The 20,571-nt window shown below is 33.5% G+C and overlaps 1 pseudogene across 1 annotated transcript in view; it reads left to right on the top strand.

Moving 5' to 3' along the window:
* LOC309628906 (small ribosomal subunit protein eS6 pseudogene) overlaps positions 1 to 20,571 on the top strand; it is a 28,453-nt pseudogene extending 7,882 nt beyond the window's left edge. Inside the window, exon 1 of the transcript in view lies at positions 1 to 20,571. This exon is cut by the window's left edge and continues 7,882 nt beyond it. The product of the transcript in view is annotated as a small ribosomal subunit protein eS6 pseudogene (transcript).

The raw sequence follows: 20,571 nt of genomic DNA, 5'->3' as shown, positions 1-20,571 counted from the left end.
AATCTGAGTGTTCAGTTGGGTCACCATAAAAAAAGGAGAGAAGGATATTCCTGGACTCACTGATACTACTGTGCCTCGTCATCTGGGGCCCAAAAGAGCTAGCAGAATCTGCAAACTTTTCAATCTCTCTAAAGAAGACAATGTCTGCCAGTATGTTGTGAGAAAGCCCCTAAACAAAGAAGGTAAGAAACCTAGGACCAAAGTACCCAGGATTCAGCATCTTGTTACTCCACGTGTTCTGCAACACAAACGTTGGCATATTGCTCTGAAGGAACAGCATACTAAGAAAAATAAGGAAAAGACTTCAGAATATGCTAAACTTTTGGCCAAGGGAATGAAGGAGGCCAAAGAAAAATGCAAGGAACAGACTGCCAAGAGTCGAGGCTGTCCTCTCTGAGAGCTTCTACCTCTAAGTCTGAGTGTAGTCAGAAATGAGATGTTCTAAAGTAACAAATAATAAGATTAGACATCAAAAAAACAATAAATAAATAAATAAAATAAAAATAGGACTACCATATGATCTAGCAATTCTACTCCTGGGTATATATCTGGAAAAAAAAATGAAAACATTGTTTTGAAAATATATATGCACCCCAATGTTCACAGCATTATTTACAATGGCCAAGATATGGAAGCATCCTAATGTCCATCAACAGATGAGTGGATAAAGAAGATGTGGTGTGTGTGTGTGTGTGTGTTTATGTGTGTGTCTATATCTATATCTATATATAATGGGATATTTACTCAGCCATAAAAAAGAATGAGATTCTCTCATTTGCAAAAACTTGGATGGACCTAGGGAGTATTATGCTTAGTGAAATATCAGATAAAGACCAGTTCTCTATGTTATCACTTATATGTGAAATCTAAAAACTGAAACAAATGAATGTATGTAACAAAACAGAAACAGACTCACAGACACAGAGAATAAACTAGTGGTTATCACTGGGGAGGGAGAAAGGGGGAGGGACAAGATAAGGGTATGGGATTAAGAGGTACAAACTACTATGTACAAAATAGATAAGCAAGTAGGATATATTGTACAGCATAGGTAAATATAGCCAGTTTTGTAATAACTCTAAATGAAGTATAATCTATAAAAAATATCACATCAGTCTATTGTACACCAGAAACTAATATAATATTGTAAATCAGCTATTCTTTAATAAAAAATAAATAAACATTTCTTTTTAAAAAAGGGAAAAAGAAGATAGTGTTGGATCACTGATCACTCTAGCTACAGATTTGTAGGTATATCCATGATTTAACAAAAGAAAAGAAAAACAAGTTGAAGGTTATATTTAGAGTATTTTTCTTTAGAAAATAAAGCTATAAAAGAGAGCTTTATTAGGATATAGTCATGCATGTAAGTACCTAAACAAGGGAAATTGAAACCACAATTTTCCTTATTCTAGTTAGTCTAAGGAGAATGTGTTAAGAAAGTGTGAGGGTAATATTAGAAAATTATGAAAAAATATTATTTTAACTCATTTTGGAAGTGCCATTATTTCTAATTTTCAACCAAGTGTTTTAATGCATATTTTAATCTCATGTTTCTTATTTAATTATATTTAATAACTAAAGTTTCCATTAATTTAACTAGACATTTAAGCACAGAAAATGTACAATAATAGCTCAGGTAACAGATCTTTAGAAACTCAGGGAAGGAAATAAATTGTAAAAATATTGAAAAAATTATATAACAATTTAATACACACATTATATATTACTTTAGAGAAGGAAGAGAAAATGCCTAACTGTCCAGAGAGAACAGGCAATGTTTTACCAAGCAGATGATGTTTGATCAGAATCCCAAAGAATGGGTTGGAGTTCAGTCATTAACAGGGCTACTGGGATACATTAGGGTGAGTTTAAACTACTCATGGAAGTTTGAGGAATATTAGTTTGAAAATGTAGTCAAGGTTTCAAATATCAAGGGTTTTGTATAACTTACTAATGATAATGAAAATAGTTACCATTTCTTGAGCAGTTACATGCCAGTCACTGGTCTAAGTAGCTTGTGTCAATTGTTTTCTAATTTTATATTTTGAATGGCATTAAAACATTGGTAAATTAACTTCATTTTACAAATGATGAAAGAGAAGTTAAATATCTTAGTTATAGATTTTATTTTCAAGCAGTGTGACCAAAAGCATTGAGGAAATCAGAATTAAGAAATAGTGACATGGTCATTGTTTTAGAATGCCAAGGTAAGACTACTATAGACATCCAAGGAAGAAATATTAAAAACACAAATTAATGCAGTAGCATTAGAAAATGGAGATAGCATACATGATTTATGTGATATTTGGGATCCTTAGCTGACAGAATATGGTAATCTGCTGGATCTTTAAAATCAGGAAAAAAATACAGTCACATTTGACCATGTGTTTAGGTGCCTGAATAAATAAAACTGCTATTAACTAAAATTGTGAAAGCAGTGAAAAGAACGTGTCTCATTCTTATCTTGAGGAAATCATAAATTCAGATTTTTAAAAAATTTTATTTTTATTTGGCCACCGCGCAGCATGTGAGATCTTAGTTTCCCCACCAGGGATCGAACCCACAACCCCTGCATTGGAAGCACAGAGTCTTTAACCACTGGACCATCAGGGAATCCCCATAAATTCAGATTTAAACTTAAAGATATTGAGTTTTCTGGATATTTAATTGAAGAATATTTAGGAAAAATTGGAAATATATATTTTGGCTCCATACAGAGATGTGGCAGGTCTTGAAGACCATCATCTTGTAGACAGAAATTGAGATCATGCATATGGATATTATTTCCTTGATTAACAATGAATTCTGATTGAGTCAGTCATACTGTACTGATGTGATATTTCCCAATTATCGAACAATTCTAAATAATAGAATCAGGACAGGAAGTATAGTCTTTGAGAGGCCGGTTTGTCCTATTTTCTTAGCTTAAATGCAAGTTGATTATCTGCCTTTATTTCTATTTTTTTTTTTTTTCTGAGTGATATAATGCCATAGAGATATCTTCATAAAAAATAGCTTAAGAAAACAGAAATATTTCCACATAAATATGCCCATTTAATTTTTGACAAAGAAGCAAAAACAATTCAATTGAGGAGGGTTAGCTTTTTCAACAAATGATGCTGGATAAACTGGGCATTCATAGACAAACAGATGAAACTTAACTAAACCTTACCCTATATACAAAATTTAACTCAAATGGATCATGAAATTAGATGTACAACACAAAACTATAAAACTTATAGGAAAAAAATAGAAAATATTTGGGAACTAGGACTAGGAAAAGAATTCTTAGACTTGACACCAAAAATACAATACATTAAAAAATAATTGATAAATTTGACCTCATCAAATTAAAAACATTTGCTCTGTGAAAGATTGTGTTAAGAGGATAAAAAGGCAAATTATAGACTGGAAGAAAACATTTGCCAAAAAAAATAGCAAAACAAAAAAACCCCTAAACCTCAACAGCAATATAGTTAGAAAATGGTTAAGGTGCATAAACAGAAATTTTACTACAGAGGATAAATAGATGACAAATAAACAAATGAGAAAAGGTCAACATCTAGAAATGCAAATTAAAAAATAACATGAGATATCACTACACACCTATCAGAATGTCTAAATATAAAATTAATGATCCCACCAAATGCTGGTGAGGATGCAGAGAAACTGGATCACTGACACGTTGGTGGAAATGTAAAAGTGTAGAGCCACTCAGCAAAATAGTTTGGCAAATTCTTTTAAAAAATAAAAATGGACTTACCATATGTCCCAGCAATTGCATTCTTGAGAAAATATCCTAGAGAAATTAAAAGTTATTTTCATTTTAAAATTTGTTAATGAATATTCATGAAAGTTTTATTAATAATAGCCAGAAACTGGAAACTACCCAAATGTCCTTCAATGCTGAACTGTTAAGCAATCTGTGGTACATCCGTATCATGGGATACTAATCAGCAATACAAGGTAACAAACTATTGATACACACAAATTGTGTGAATCTCAAATCATGCTGAATGGGGGAAAAAAAAAACTTATCTAAAAGAATACACACTGCATGATTGCACTTATATAACATTTGTGAGTATATATGTAATATATGTGAATATATATAACATCATTATAAAGCTGAAAAACAGATTAATGGTCGTTAAGGGTTTGAGATGGTGAAGAGTAGGATACAGCGCTACAAGGGTAACATGTTGGAGTCTTGCGATCAAGGTGCAATAGTAATTTGATTTTGGTGGTGAAGCCTCCATCAAGTGAAGTCCCAATTGTGATAAGATTGCATAGAGCTACACACACTCAAAACTAAGTGCAAAGTTATATGTACAAACGTGTGCAGGTATAACTGATGAAATCTGCATAATATCTATGGTTTGCATCAATGTCTATTCCCTGGTTTAGACACTGTGCTACAGTTATGCAAGATGTTAACACTGGGTTAAGCTGGAGGAAGCATCCATGGAATAACATTCTGTGAAATCTAAATTATCTAAAACTAAGGGTTTTAATCTTTTTCTCTTCCTGGATCCTTAAAATATTATTGAATTATTGAATTCCTATGTAGTATTGAATGACTCTATTTAAGAAGGACTGTATTTGTGTTGCCAGTTTCCTGTAAATTTCCACAATATGGATGTTCAGTTTTTAATATCTATATGGATTAATATTGTCATGAATGCCAACACAAGGTGCATGGAGAGAGGCAAAGGAAATACTATTTATATATAGCAAATAACAAATGTGGCTTTGCCTTTGCCCCAATATTTCACCCTGGGGTAAAACAAGGAGAACTAGAAGATGTCATTTTATATATAATGTAGTCTAATGTGAAGGAGAAATCCAAAAAAAGTGAATGTGGATATTTATATAGGAAAGAGTCTCCCTTCCCACTCTGAGTCTCCTCAGAAATATAATAGGAAAGATTTTGTGTTCTTACCCTAGTCTTTTGGAATGTAAGTAAAATTTTTCAGGGGAAAAAATGATACTAGTATCTGCAGATTTTTAATCTGGGAGTATACCCACAGAAGGGGTGATTTATTTACTCTTGAAATGTAAACATAAAACTCCAGAGATATTCATCTCACTGGCTAATTAGTCATAATTTAACTTTTAGGCTTTTATTTTAGTAAATAAAATTTAGTTTTAGTAAAATTTACTCAGAAAGACCTAACTGTGAAGAAACATAATATTTTTTTCTCCAGCCTCACAGAAGATAAACTTTCCTGTTCTTCTATCTTTTCTAGAAATAATTTCTGTTATACTTCTTTAATATCATGTTAAATTCAACATCCATATATCACCATTTTCAGTGAACTTGATAAGTTACTAAAATTATTTATAGACAGTATTTTGTCCCACAGGTAGATCATTACAATGGGGATGAGAACATCAAGATTTTACTTATCTTCCCCCAAGGAACTGAAAAAGAATTAGAAATATTATGTGGGCCACTTTTCCAACTATTCAGTTGATTAGTTTTGAAAATAAGTGACCTAAGCAAATTTATCTCCTCTCTTTTGAAAGTGCTTTTCTGAATTGTGTATGTGTTTTCTCTCCTTATGCTCCCTCTATACCATTTTGTGACTTATTCTCAATTAGTATTATATTTCACACCTATTTTAATATTTTCCATTAAGCTTTATTGTCTTTATTCTTAATGAACATTAAGATAAAAATATATCCATATATGTATTTAAACTTGTTCATAAATATTTGTTTAACATATTAGGAATATTAAGAATATCAGCCATTAGTTTACATTTCAATTTCAAAAACACTTAAGAAATTTGAGTCCCATAGTAGACCTTAGTAAATGTTAGAAAAGTCTTACTGAGTGTGTCATTGGCTTACCAAAGTTCACTGAAGCATTTTCTTCTGCAATACATGCAGAATTTAAATGTGATTAATGGTAACTCTCTTGGATTTTGGTTAGAAAAGTTTTCTAATGACTCTATAAACTGAATCTATAGCATGCTTATTTTATATTGCAGTATCTACCTTAACTTCAAAAGGAAAAACAATTGATAGGTGCCTGTAGCCTTAATTGTGAGGAGTTCTTAATGGCAGGGATTGTTTTTTGAAGGTGGAAGAGGTAGATGTTTAAGCAGAAATGCTATTCAGAACCCCTTCAGGAGTAACTGAAATGACCAACATTAATGTTTCAGGCAGCTGTTGACAATCACCCTCTACAAATTCAAGGTCTAAAATTTTTGAGTATGTGTGTAAGATAATAAACCTTTTTTCCCCATGAGATTTTATAATATTGATCCAGTGTCACTGACTATATACCTAGCACCCAAAATTTGTTTGTGTGAAGTAGGTTTAGGAGCAATCATAGAAAGTTTGTTAAATGATTTATACAGCCTGAAATTTGTATGTAATAATATGTTATAGAATATACATAAATATCATTTTGCAACTGATAAACACAATTATTGATAAAACCGAAGAAAGACAACATAAAGACAAACTGTCTGTGTAAAATTCCTCTTAAATAGAATCTCCAGAAAGGAAAAAAAAATTCCATGAAGAAAAGAAATGTATATTTTTTGTACTTTCCTATATTATCATTCATAGTGCAAAAGAAGGAAAATCTGTACTGGTGCCATATTAATCTGAGCATCAATAATAGTAAAAATGTAGAAAACAACTGCAATAAACACTGTAAATGAATAGAAAAGCTTCAAATAATTGATTATGAGTGCTTTTTTTCTTTATACAGTTTACAACTTTCTTATGATGATCAGATATTACTTTTAAAAATATGAAAGTGTTCTTAGCATACATAAATATAGGGAGAATAGCATCATGAATTTCTTTGAACCCATCATGAAACTTCAACACTACCTCTTTTAAAATACTATTTTGTGTATATGCTTGCTAGGGCCCACCTACATATTATTTAAAAGTAATCACAGACACCATATCATTTTTTTCAGTAAAGTCCCACTATGTAACATGAACACATACAGATCTTTAAATATAACCAATTCTCTAATAATATCCAATATCTGGTTTCTGTTCAAATTTCTCTGCTTATCTGAAAATGTGTTTAAGTTAATTCATTCAAATTTGACTACAAATGGGTCTCACCTATTATTATTGGTATATATATATATACCTACTATGATCGGTTATGTGTCCCTTAACTTTCTTTTTATCTGTAATTTGTTCATCATTTCCACCTTGTCACCTTTTTAATTCTAGCTTTTTGAATAAAAAGAAAAAAAAGTCATATATATTACATTTTAACAAATTTGTGCTATTAAAGATAATCAATACTTCTGCCTAAGATGTACTACTTAAAAGGAATGTCATTCTGTATTTTAGGTAAGCTTTTTACTCAAATCATCTTTTTTTTTTTTTTTTTTTTTAGATTTGTCAAGTTGTAATCATACAATGAAGCATCTAAGAACAAGCTCAAAGAATATTTTTTCCCAGTAAGTACATTTTCCATAGCAGAGTAAGTACATATTTATGATAGTTTGAAGTAGACATTCAAGGTTTCAGACTATTTTTAGAGTTGACTATATTTAAAATTAAATTGTTATAATATTAGTTTTGAAAAGTATAAATAATTTTGAATTTCTCGTATATTCAGTTATAATTTTTAAATATATTCAAAGACATTTCTAATTTTTGGAAGGCATGTGTCAATAAGAATAACCGGAGTTTATTTTCCTTTTATTTTATAAACTAGATTTTCAATAAAAATTTTATCACCATATTTCGTAGGTTCAGTACACTGCACACAGAACAGAGTATAAATTTCAGTACCTTGTTTTTAGAGGACCACATTATCCTGCATGAATATAAAAGGTGGTTAAGTTCAGCAGAAACTTGCATTGGTACATTAACATAATCCATTTGTAAATTTCAGGGTGCTCTTCTGCAGTATTTCTGCCTATAGACCACTACCTGACATTTCTGTACACAACTATAAAACTATACAAACAATTTAATGCTGTCTAAAACTGCACCTCAGACTTTAATATACTTTTGATATGTACAGAATCATAAAGAATTAGAAGCTAGAGAAGGTAAAGACTTCTAGGTCATCTTATCTCTCTCTGTTCCAATATGAGATTGTTCCAGGAAATATATGCTTAAATATTCTGTCTAAGAAAGATTTTAAATGATTCCAGTAAAAGAGCTTCTGCTACTTCCCAGGGGATCCCACTCTGCAATCTAACGTACTTCAATAGAAACCTATTTCACTTTCTCACTTAGGTTTTTATCTCTGTCCTTTTGCTACACTTTGTTGAGTCTGGTGTTGGAATGCTGCTTTGTCATGTTGTCCTTCAGATATCATGAGCTTCTCTGCTGCCACACACTTTTTAACTGCATGGGAAGGAAAAACATTAGGGTAATAAAGAAAGCTTGCTGTATCATAATGTATATAATAATACGGTAGAAAAAAATGTTAAAATGTAATTGCAGTTGAACTTCAATAGAGAAGTTGAGTGCTTTAGTGACATACTTCTAATATGCATTTCCTAATCTAATGTAACATGCTTGATTTAGAGCAGTGACATGAAAACCATTCTGAGCCAGTCTAATTCTTAAAACAGAGTGGTAGTTTCTCCAAAACCAGATGAAACCAATATTCCATTGATTTCATAATTCAGCATTTTTAAACCTCTGAAAAATGACAACATTGGTAGAAATAAACAGGCAATGAAAGGGGGCTCAGTGAACAAGAATCCTTTTGCTGAGAAAAATCTGGACTAGTCCCCACTGTAGAGTAGAAGCACAATGGTGAATGTTTTGTGCATGTGCACAAACATCCCAAATACTAAATTGTTCTTTTAGTGAAGCCTAAAGTGACCCTTTGCATTAGTAAATATTTTGTCCTAAAGAGAACCCATTTTAATCTAGTCTGGCTTAGCCAACATATATACAAGAAGCTAATCAGGAGAAAAACATACTTCTATTATTTTTAAATACTGTGAACATAATCACATTAGATATATTTTCATTAGAATTTAGACTAATTGCAGTTTTTTTTTTTAAAGATTATCAACCCATTGCAAACATTTAAATGTTCTGATCTTAGAAGACTTCAGTGAAAAAGTAATTTACTCCCCACCCCTTTTTTAATGAAAATGTTTAATATCAACATTTCAAAGCCTTTTTTTTTTCAGGTGCTCAGTTCCAGCTAATAAAAATCTGGTGGAGAGGGAGAGGGAGAGAGGGAGGGATGGAGGGAGAGGGAGAGAGGGAGGGATGGAGGGAGAGAGAGAAAGAGAGAGATGTCACAGAACATTTCATTGAACCACATTTTTTTTAAGAAAAAAAATCACAGTCCCTTTTAATGTCATTGATGATATTGTGTGTTTTTAAAAATACATTAAAATTAGAATTTTAATTGTTTTATCTCTTATTCTATCTAAATTCAAGTATATTTTGTCCAGAAAATATTGAATTGGAAACTGGAATGACCAGGTTTAAGTTATAATTCTGCTGGTAAATAGCAAGGTATCAAAGTTCAAGATGTTTGTTGCTCTGTGATTTTATATTCAATACAAAATATTTAAGTTGAATATCCATTAAATTTTCTGTAATTTGAATTGTCTGTTTAAAAATATATTTGCTGTTATTGTTTTTAAATATATACAATTTTGGTGGGTGTTTTAGTAACTGAATTTTTGATTTAGAGGTGTTTGAGGTATTTTGATTTTTACTATTCTCTAGGAAGAATTTTTGTTTCTAACATAATTTCTGTTAATAACTGTTGACTTCCTGTTCACTAATCTATAACAACCTATCTTTCAGTCAATTATTTGTATTTATATAACACTTCTTACTCACAATTTAAAATGCTTTACAAATCAGAGCAAATTAAGAAACACCAACTCCAATAAAAGTTTTTAATTTGGATTTTTTTAAATAGTAATTTTGGTCCTATAGTCATAATTTTAGAATTCTCAAGCAGCACACTGAGTGAATGTGAATGCAGTCACTTTTTTTAAATTTTTATTATAGTTGCCTTACAATTTTGTGTTAATTTCTGATGTACAGCAAAGTGAATCAGTTATACATATACATGTATCCACTCTTTTTTAGATTTTTTTCATATAGGCCATTACAGAGTATTGAATAGAGTTCCCTGTGCTATACAGTAGGTCCTTATTAGTTATCTATTTTATATGTAGTAGTGTGTATATGTCAATCCTAATCTCCCAATTTATCCCTCTCTCCCTCCTTTCTCCCCTGGTAACCATAAGTTTATTTTTTACATCGGTGACTCTATTTCTGTTTTGTAAATAAGTTCATTTGGACCATTCTTTTTAAGATTCCACATATAAGCAATATCATATGATATATGTCGTTCTCTGTCTGACTTACTTCACTCAGTATGATAATCTCCAGGTCTATCCCTGTTGCTGCAAATGACATAATTTCATTCTTTTTTATGGCTCAGTAATGTTCCATTGTATAATGTATCACTTCTTCTTTATCCATTCCTCTGTCAATGGACATTTAGGTTGCTTCCATGTCCTCTCTATAATAAATAGTGTTACAATGAACATTGCAGTGGATATACCTTTTTTAATTATGGTTTTCTCCAGATATATGCCCAGGAGTGGAATTGCTGGGTCATATCATAGCTCTATTTTTAGTTTTTTAAGGAACCTCCATACTATTCTCCATAGTGGCTATACCAATTTACATTCTCACCAACAGTGTAGGACAGTTCCCTTTTCTCCACACTCTCTCCAGCATTTATTGTTTGTAGATTGTTTAATGATGGCCATTCTGACCGGTGTGAGTTGATACCTCATTGTACTTTTGATTTTCATTTCTCTGATAATTGGTAATATTGAGCATCTTTTCATGTGCCTCTTGCCCATCTGTATGTCTTCTTTGGAGAAATGTCTATTTAGATCTTCTGCCCATTTTTTGATTGTGTTGTTTGTTTTTTTGATATTAAGTTGCTTGGGCTGTTTGTGTATTTTGGAGATTAATCCCTTGCCAGTTGATTCGTTTGCAAATATTTTCTCCCATTATGTGGGTCGTGTTTTAATTTTGTTTATGGTTTCTTTGTTTTGCAAAAGCTTTTAAGATTAATTAGGTCCCATTTGTTTATTTCTGTTTTTATTTTCATAACTCTAGGAGGTGGACCAAAAAAGGTATTGTTGCGATTTATGTCAGAGAGTGTTCTGCCTATGTTTTCCTCTAAGAGTTTTATAGTGTCTAGCCTTACATTTAGATCTTTAGTCCATTTTGAGTTTATTTTTGTGTATGGTATTAGGGAGTGTTCTAACTTTATTCTCTTACATGTAGCTGTCTAGTCTTCCCAGCACCACTTATTGAAGAGACTGTCTTTTATCCATTGTATATTCTTGCCTCCTTTGTCATAGACTAGGTGGCCATATGTGCATGGGTTTATCTCTGGACTTTCTATACTGTTCCTTTTATCTATATTTCTGTTTTTGTGCCAGTACCATGCTGTTTTGATTACTGTAGCTCTGTAGTAAAGTCTGAAGTCAGGGAGCCTGATTCCTCCAGTTCCTTTTTTCTTTCTCAGGATTGCATTGTCTATTCAGGGGTTCTGTGTTTCCATGAAAATTAAAAAAAATTTGTTCTAATTCTATGAAAAGTGCTATTTGTAATTTGATACGGATTGTATTGAATCTATATATTGCTTTGGGTGGTATAGTCATTTTGGCAATATTGATTCTTCCAATCCAAGAAAATGTATATCTCTCTGTCTGTGTTATATTTGATTTCTTTCATGAGTATCTTATATTTATCTGGGTATAGGTCTTTTGTCTCCTTAGGTAGGCTTATTCCTAGGTATTTTACTCTTTTTGTTTCAATGGTAAATAGGATTGTTTCCTTAATTTCTCTTTCTTTTTTTTTTTAAGATGTTAGCTATGAGTTTTTCTTTTTTTTTTTTAATTAATTAATTAATTTATTTATTTTTGTCTGTGTTGGGTCTTCGTTTCTGTGCGAGGGCTTTCTCTAGTTGCGGCGAACGGGGGCCACTCTTCATCGCAGTGCACGGGCCTCTCACTATCGTGGCCTCTCTTGTTGCGGAGCACAGGCTCCAGACGCGCAGGCTCAGTAGTTGTGGCTCACGGGCCTAGTTGCTCCGCGGCATGTGGGATCTTCCCAGACCAGGGCTTGAACCCGTGTCCCCTGCATTGGCAGGCAGACTCTCAACCATTGCGTCACCAGGGAAGCCCTTAATTTCTCTTTTTGATCTTTCATTGCTAGTGTATAGAAATGCAAGAGATGTCTGTGTATTAATTTTGTATCCTGCATCTTTAAAACATTCATTGATGAACTCTAGTAGTTTTCTGGTAACATCTTTAGAATTTTTTATGTATAGTAACTTTTGATGTAAAGATGACTGTTTGTTATCTGCAAACAGTAACTGTTTTACTTCTTCTTTTCCAATTTGGATTCCTTTTATTTCTTTTTCTTCTCTTATTGCTGTGGCTAAAACTTCCAAAACTATGTTGAACAATAGTGGCGAGAGTGGACATACTTGTCTTGTTCCTGATCTTAGAGGAAATGCTTTCAGTTTTTCACCATTGAGAATGATGTTTTCTGTGGCTTTGTCATATATGGCTTTTATTATATTGAAATAGGTTCCCTCTGTGCCCACTCTCTGGATAGTTTTTATCATAAATGGGTGTTGAATTTTGTCAAAAGCCTTTTCTGCATCCATTGAGATGATCATATGGTTTTTATTCTTTGGTTTGTTAATGTGGAGTATCATACTGATTGATTTGTGAATATTGAAGAATCCTTGCATTTCTAAGAATTTGCCCATTTCTTCTAGTTGGTCTATTTTATTGGCATATAGTTGCTTGTAGTAGTCTCTTATGATCCTTTGTATTTCTGTGGTGTCCATTGTAACTTCTCCTTTTTCATTTTTAATTTTATTGATTTGAGTCCTCTCCCTTTTTTACTCAATGAGTCTGGCTAAAAGTTTTTTGTTTTTTTTTTATCTTCTCAAAGAACCAGCTTTTATTTTCATTCATTTTTGCTATTGTTTTCTTCATGTCTATTTCTTGTATTTCTGCTCTGATCTTTATGATTTCTTTCCTTCTACTAACTTTGGGTTTTGTTTGTTCTTCTTTCTCTACTTGCTTTAGGTGTATGGTTAGGTTGTTTATTTGATATTTTTCTTGTTCCCTGAGGTGAGATTGTATTGCTATAAAGTTCCTTCTCAGAACTGCTTTTGCTGCATCCCATAGGTTTTGGATCATTGTGTTTTCATTGTCATTTGTCCCTGTGTATGTTTTTTTTTTCTTTAAATAGATCTCTACAGGAGTATAATTGCTTCACAGTACTTTGTTACTTTCTGTTGTACACTAAAGTGAATCAACCATATGCATACATATGTCCCCATATCCCCTCCCTCTTGAGCCTCCCTCCCAACCTCCCTATCCCACCCCTGTAGGTTATCGCAAAGCACTGAAATGATCTCCCTGTGCTATGCTGCTGCTTTCCACTAGCTATTTTACATTCAGTAGTGTATATATGTCGTCGCTCTCACTTCACCCCAGCTTCCCCCTCCCACCCCATGTCCTCAAGTCCATTCTCTATGTCTACATCTTTATTCCTGCTCTGGCCTAGGTTCATCAGAACGATTTTTTTTTTTTTTTTTAGATTCCTTTTATATGTGTTAGCATACAGTATTTGTTTTTCTCTTTCTGACTTACTTCACTCTGTATGACAGACTCTAGGTCCATCCACCTCACTACAAATAATTCAATTTCATTTCTTTTTATGGCTGAGTAATATTCCATTGTATATATGTGCCACATCTTCTTTATCCATTCATCTCTTGATGGACATTTTGGTTGGTTCCATATCCTACCATTGTAAATAGTGCTGTAATGAACACTGTGGCACGTCTATTTTTGGGTTTTTGTTTTCTCAGGGTATATGCTGGGTCATATGTTAGTGGGATTGCTGGGTCATATGGTAGTTTTATTTTTCATATTTTAAGGAACTTCCTTATTTTTTCCCATAGTGGTTGTATCAATTTACATTCCCACCAGCAGTGCAGGAGAGTTCCCTTTTCACCACACCCTTTCCAGCATTTATGGTTTCTAGATATTTTGATAATGGCCATTCTGACTGGAATGAGGTGATAAGTCACTGTAGTTTTGATTTGCACTTCTCTAATAATTAGTAATGTTGAGCATCTTTTCCTGTGCCTCTTGGCCATCTGTATGTATTCCTTGGTGAAATATCTATTTAGGTCTTCTGCCCACGTTTTTTTTTTTTTTTTGATTCACAGACAGTGAAATGCACTCCCATTCTCTTTTTTTTTTTAATTAATTAATTTATTTATTTATTTTTGACTGTGTTGGGTCTTTGTTTCTCTGCGAGGGCTTTCTCTAGTTGCGGCAAGCGGGGGCCACTCTTCATCACGGTGCACGGGCCTCTCACTATCGCGGCCTCTTTTGTTGCGGAGCACAGGCTCCAGACGCGCAGGCTCAGTAGTTGTGGCTCACGGGCCTAGTTGTTCCGCGGCATGTGGGATCTTCCCAGCCCAGGGCTTGAACCCGTGTCCCCTGCATTAGCAGGCAGATTCTCAACCACTGCACCACCAGGGAAGCCCCCCTGCCCATTTTTTAACCTGTTTGTGTTTTTTGATATTGAAGTCCATGAGCTGTTTGTATAATTTGGAGATTAATCCTTTGTCTGTTATTTCATTTGCAAATATTTTGTCCCATTCTGAGGGTTGTCTTTTTGTCTTGTTTATGGTTTCCTTTGCTGTGCAAAAGCTTTTGAGTTTAAGTCCAATTTGTTTATTTTTGTTTTTATTTCCATTACTCTAGGAGATGGGTCAAAAAAGATCTTGCTGTGGCTTATGTCAAAGAGTGCTTGTCTTATGTTTTCCTCTAAGAGTTTTATAGTGTCTGGTCTTACATTTAGGTCTTTAATCCATTTTGAGTTTATTTTTGTGTATGATGTTAGGTAGAGTTCTTGTTTCATTCTTTTACATGTAGCTGTCCAGTTTACCCCGCACCACTTATTAAAGAGACTGCCTTTTCTCCATTGTATGTTCTTGCCTCCTTTGTCATAAATTAGGTGACCATATGTGCGTGGGTTTATCTCTGGGCATTCCATCCTATACCATTGGTCTATATCTCTGTTTTTGTGCCAGTACCATACTGTCTTGATTATTGAGCTTTGTGGTATAGTATGAAGTTGGGGAGCCTGATTCCTCCAATTCCATTTTTCTTTCTCAAGATTGCTTTTGTTATTCAGGGTCTTTTGTGTTTCCACATGAATTGTAAAAATTTTGTTCTAATTCTGTGAAGAATGCCATTGGTTGTTCTATTTGCATTGAATCATAGATTGCTTTGGATAGTATAGTCATTTTCACAATATTGATTCTTCCAATCCAAGAACATGGTATATTTCTCCATCTGTTTATGTCATCTTTTTTTTTTCCACACACACACACTGTATCTTATTTTTACGAGAGATAAATAAACTGACAACAAGCCTTGTAAATGTATGACCACAACAAAAGCAACAATGATTGCAATTACCAAACATGAAACACACTCATACTATGTCATAATATTGACATTCAGTCCAGTAATCCTCCACTGTAACAGCTCCTTTACTTTGCAGTGAAAATTGATTTGTATATTTTTTGCCTCTGAGTCCTTGTGGATTTTTTTTTCTTTATTAAAACAGAAAGTCACAAAAATTATAATCATCCTCATCAGTTCACTCAGTCCCATGTAATTAATTTTTTTTTTCATCTTGATCTTTTGTTAGCACTTTTAAGAATTCATCAGTTTTCCATTAGAGTTCTGAAAATGCTTATTCATTCAGTTCAGCAGTATAGTCAGTTACCAGAAACCTGTACTTGTCAGAGTCTTTTCCATGAATTCCTTGAAGATGAAACCCTTTTATAGGAACTTTTTTGCAAAAGCATCAGAGTACACCCAGAACTGTCTGTAAATGACAAAAGACTTAAAAATGACCATGGTTAAAGATTTGATGGAAGTTCATAATAATGCAATTGACAAGGAAATTTAGTTATTTCTGAGATATAAATTTTAAAGTAATAACTAGAATTATGACTTATAACATTATACCAGAACATATAAGATTTTTAGAAATTTCATGTAATGTCTGAAACACTTATATTAACATATTTCCATACAAATAACCCAAAGAAAGTTTAGTATTAGTTGTTTTGTTTGTTTGACATTTTACACTGCAGGTTCTTATTAGTCATCAATTTTATACACATCAGTGTATACATGTCAATCCCAATCGACCAATTCAGCACACCACCATCCCCATCCCACTGCTGTTTTCCCCGCCTGGTGTCCATATGTTTGTTCTCTACATCTGTGTCTCAACTTCCGCCCTGCAAACCTGTTCATCTGTACCATTATTCTAGTTGCCACATACATGTGTTAATATACGGTATTTGTTCTTCTCTTTCTGACTTACTTCACTATGTATGACAGTCTCTAGATCCATCCACGTCACAACAAATGACTCAATTTCATTCCTTTTTAGGGCTGAGTAATATTCCATTGTATATATGTACCACATCTTCTTTATCCATTCATCTGTCGATGGGCATTTAGGTTGTTTCCATGACCTGGCTATTGCAAACAGTGCTGCACTGAACACTGGGGTGCATATATCTTTTAGAATTATGGTTTTCTCTGGGTATATGCCCAGTAGTGGGATTGCTGGATCATATGGTAATTCTATTTTTAGTTTTCAAGGAACCTCCATACTGTTCTCCATAGTGGCTGTATCAATTTACATTCCCACCAACAGTGCAAGAGGGTTCCCTCTTCTCCACACCCTCTTCAGCATTTGTTGTTTGTAGATTTTCTGATGATGCCCATTCTAACTGGTGTGAGGTGATACCTCATTGTAGTTTTGATTTGCATTTCTCTAATAATTATTGATGTTGAGCAGCTTTACATGTGCTTCTTGGCCATCTGTATGTCTTCTTAGGAGAAATGTCTATTTAGGTCTTCTGCCCATTTATGGATTGGGTTGTTTCTTTCTTTAATATTGAGCTGCATGAGCTGTTTATATATATTGGAGATTAATACTTTGTCCGTTGATTCATTTGCAAATATTTTCTCCCATTCTGAGGGTTGTCTTTTCGTCTTGTTTATGGTTTCCTTTGCTGTGCAAAAGCTTTGAAGTTTCATTAGGTCCCATTTGTTTATTTTTGTTTTTATTTCCATTACTCTAGGAAGTGGATCAAAAAAGATCTTGCTGTGATTTATGACAAAGAGTGTTCTTCCTATGTTTTCCTCTAAGAGTTTTATAGTGTCCAGTCTTACATTTAGGTCTTGAATCCATTTTGAGTTTATTTTTGTGTATGGTGTTAGGGAGTGTTCTAATTTCATTCTTTTACATGTAGGTGTCCAGTTTTCCCAGCACCACTTATTGAAGAGACTGTCTTTTCTCCATTGTCTATCTTTGCCTCCTTTGTCATAGATTAGTTTACCTTAGGTGCGTGGGTTTATCTCTGGGCTTTCTATCTTGTTCCATTGATCTATGTTTCTGTTTTTGTGCCAGTACCATATTGTCTTGATTACTGTAGCTTTGTAGTATAGTCTGAAATCAGGGAATCTGATTCCTCCAGCTCCGTTTTTTTCCCTCAAGACTGCTTTGGCTATTTGGGGTCTTTTCTGTCTCCATACAAGTTTTAAGATGATTTGTTCTAGTTCCATAAAAAATGACATTGGTAATTTGATAAGGATTGCATTGGATTTGTAGATTGCTTTGGGTAGTATAGTCCTTTTCACAATATTGATTCTTCCAATCCAAGAACATGGTATATCTCTCCATCTGTTGGTATCATCTTTAATTTCTTTCAACACTGTATTATAGTTTTCTGCATACAGGTCTTTTGTCTCCCTAGGTAGGTTTATTCCTAGGTATTTTATTCTTTTTGTTGCAATGGTAAATGGGAGTGTTTCCATAATCTCTCTTTCAGTTTTTTCATCATTAGTGTATAGGAATGTAAGAGATTTCTGTGCATTAATTTTGTATCCTGCAACTTTACCAAATTCATTGATTAGCTCTAGTAGTTTTCTGGTGGCATTTTTAGGATTCTCTATGTATAGTATCATGTCATCTGCAAACAGTGACACTTTTACTTCTTATTTTCCAATTTGTATTGCTTTTATTTCTTTTTCTTCTCTGATTGCCGTGGCTAAGACTTCCAAAACTATGTTGAATAATAGTGGTGAGAGTGGATATCCTTGTCTCCTTCCTGATCTTAGAGGAAATGCTTTCAGTTCTTAACCATTGAGAATGATGTTTGTTGTGCGTTTGTCATATATGGCCTTTAATATGTTGATGTAGGTTCCCTCTATGCCCACTTTCTGGAGAGTTTTTTATCATAGATGGGTGTTGAATTTTGTCAAAAGCTATTTCTGCATGTATTGAGATGATCATATGGTTTTTATTCTTCAATTTGTTAATATTCTGTATCACATTGATTGATTTGCATATACTGAAGAATCCTTGTGTCCCTGGGATAAATCCCACTTGATCGTGGTGTATGATCCTTTTAATGTGTTGTTGGATTCTGTTTGCTAGTATTTTGTTAGGATTTTTGCATCTCTATTCATTAGTGATATAGGTCTGTAATTTTCTTTTTTTGTAGTATCTTTTTCTGGTTTTGGTATCAGGGTGATGGTGGCCTCATAGAATGAGTTTGGGAGTCTTCCTTCCTCTGCAATTTGTTGGAAGAGTTTGAGAAGGATGGGTGTTAGCTCTTCTCTAAATGTTTGATAGAATTCACTTGTGAAGCCATCTGGTCCTGGACGTTTGTTTGTTGGAAAATTCTTAATCACAGTTTCAATTTCATTACTTGTGATTGGTCTGTTCATATTTTTGGTTTCTTCCTGGTTCAGTCTTGGAAGGTTATACCTTTCTAAGAATTTGTCTATTTCTTCCAGGTTGTCCATTTTATTGGCATAGAGTTGCTAGTAGTAGTCTCTTAGGATGCTTTGTATTTCTGCGGTGTCTGTTGTAACTTCTCCTTTTTCATTTCTAATTTTATTGATTTGAGTCCTCTCCCTCTTTTTCTTGATGAGTCTGGCTAATGGTTTATCAACTTTGTTTATCTTCTCAAAGAACCAGCTTTTAGTTTTATTCATCTTTGCTATTGTTTTCTTTGTTTCTATTTCACTTATTTCTGCTCTGATCTTTATGATTTCTTTCCTCCTGCCCACTTTGGGTTTGTTTATTCTTATTTCTCTAGTTCCTTTAGGTGTAAGGTTAGATTGTTTACTTGAGATTTTTCTTGTTTCTTGAGGTAGGCTTGTATAGCTATAAACTTCCCTCTTAGAACGGCTTTTGCTGCATCCCATAGGTTTTGGATCATCGTGTTTTCATTGTCATTTGTCTCTAGGTATTTTTTGATTTCCTCTTTGATCTCTTCATGGATCTCTTTGTTATTTAGTAACATATTGTTTAGCCTCCATGTGGTTTTTTTTTTTTTCTTTTTACGTTTTTTTTCCTGTAATTCATTTCTAACCTCATAGCATTGTGGTCAGAAAAGATGCTTGATATGATTTCAATTTTCTGAAATTTACTGAGGCTTGGCTTCCCTGGTGGTGCAGTGGTTGAGAATCTGCCTGCTAATGCAGGGGACATGGGCTCGAGCCCTGGTCTGGGAAGATCCCACATGTCGCAGAGCAACTAGGCCAGTGAGCCACAACTACTGAGCCTGCGCATCTGGAGCCTGTGCCCTGCAACAAGAGAGGCCGTGATGAAGAGTGACCCCCACTTGCCACAACTAGAGGAAGCTCTTGCACAGAAACAAAGACCCAACACAGCCAAAAAAATAAATAAATAAATTATTTTTTTAAAAAAATTTACTGAGGCTTGATTTGTGACCTAAGATGTGATCTATCCTTGAGAATGTTCCATGCGCACCTGAGAAGAAAGTGTAATCTGCTGTTTTTGGATGGAATGTCCTATAAATATCAATTAAATCTATCTGGTCTATTGTGTCACTTAAAGCTTCTGTTTCCTAATTTATTTTCATTTTGGATGATCTGTCCATTGGCGTAAGTGAGGTATTAAAGTCTCCCACTATTATTGTGTTACTGTCGATTTCCTCTTTTATAGCTGTTAGCACTTGCCTATGTATTGAGGTGCTCCCATTTTGGGTGCATATATATTTGTAATTGTTGTATCTTCTTCTTGGATTGATCCCTTGATTATTATGTAGTGTCCTTCCTTGTCTCTTGTAATATTCTTTATTTTAAAGTCTATTTTATCTGATATGAATATAGCTACTCCAGCTTTCTTTTGATTTCCATTTGCATGGAATATGTTTTTCCATCCCCTCACTTTCAGTCTGTATGTGTCCCTAGGTCTGAAGTGGGTCTCTTGTAGACAGCATATATATGGGTCTTGCTTTTGTATCCATTCAGCAAGCCTGTGTCTTTTGGTTGGAGCATTTAATCCATTCACATTTAAGGTAATTATTGATAAGTATGTTCCTATTACCATTTTCTTAATAGTTTTTGGTTTGTTATTGTAGGTCCTTTTCTACTCTTGTATTTCCCACTT

Source organism: Balaenoptera borealis, assembly GCF_965194805.1.
Source record: "Balaenoptera borealis genome assembly, chromosome: 5".
In the NCBI taxonomy this organism is placed as follows: Eukaryota; Metazoa; Chordata; class Mammalia; order Artiodactyla; family Balaenopteridae; genus Balaenoptera; species Balaenoptera borealis.
This window is presented reverse-complemented; position numbering and strand designations above follow the sequence as displayed.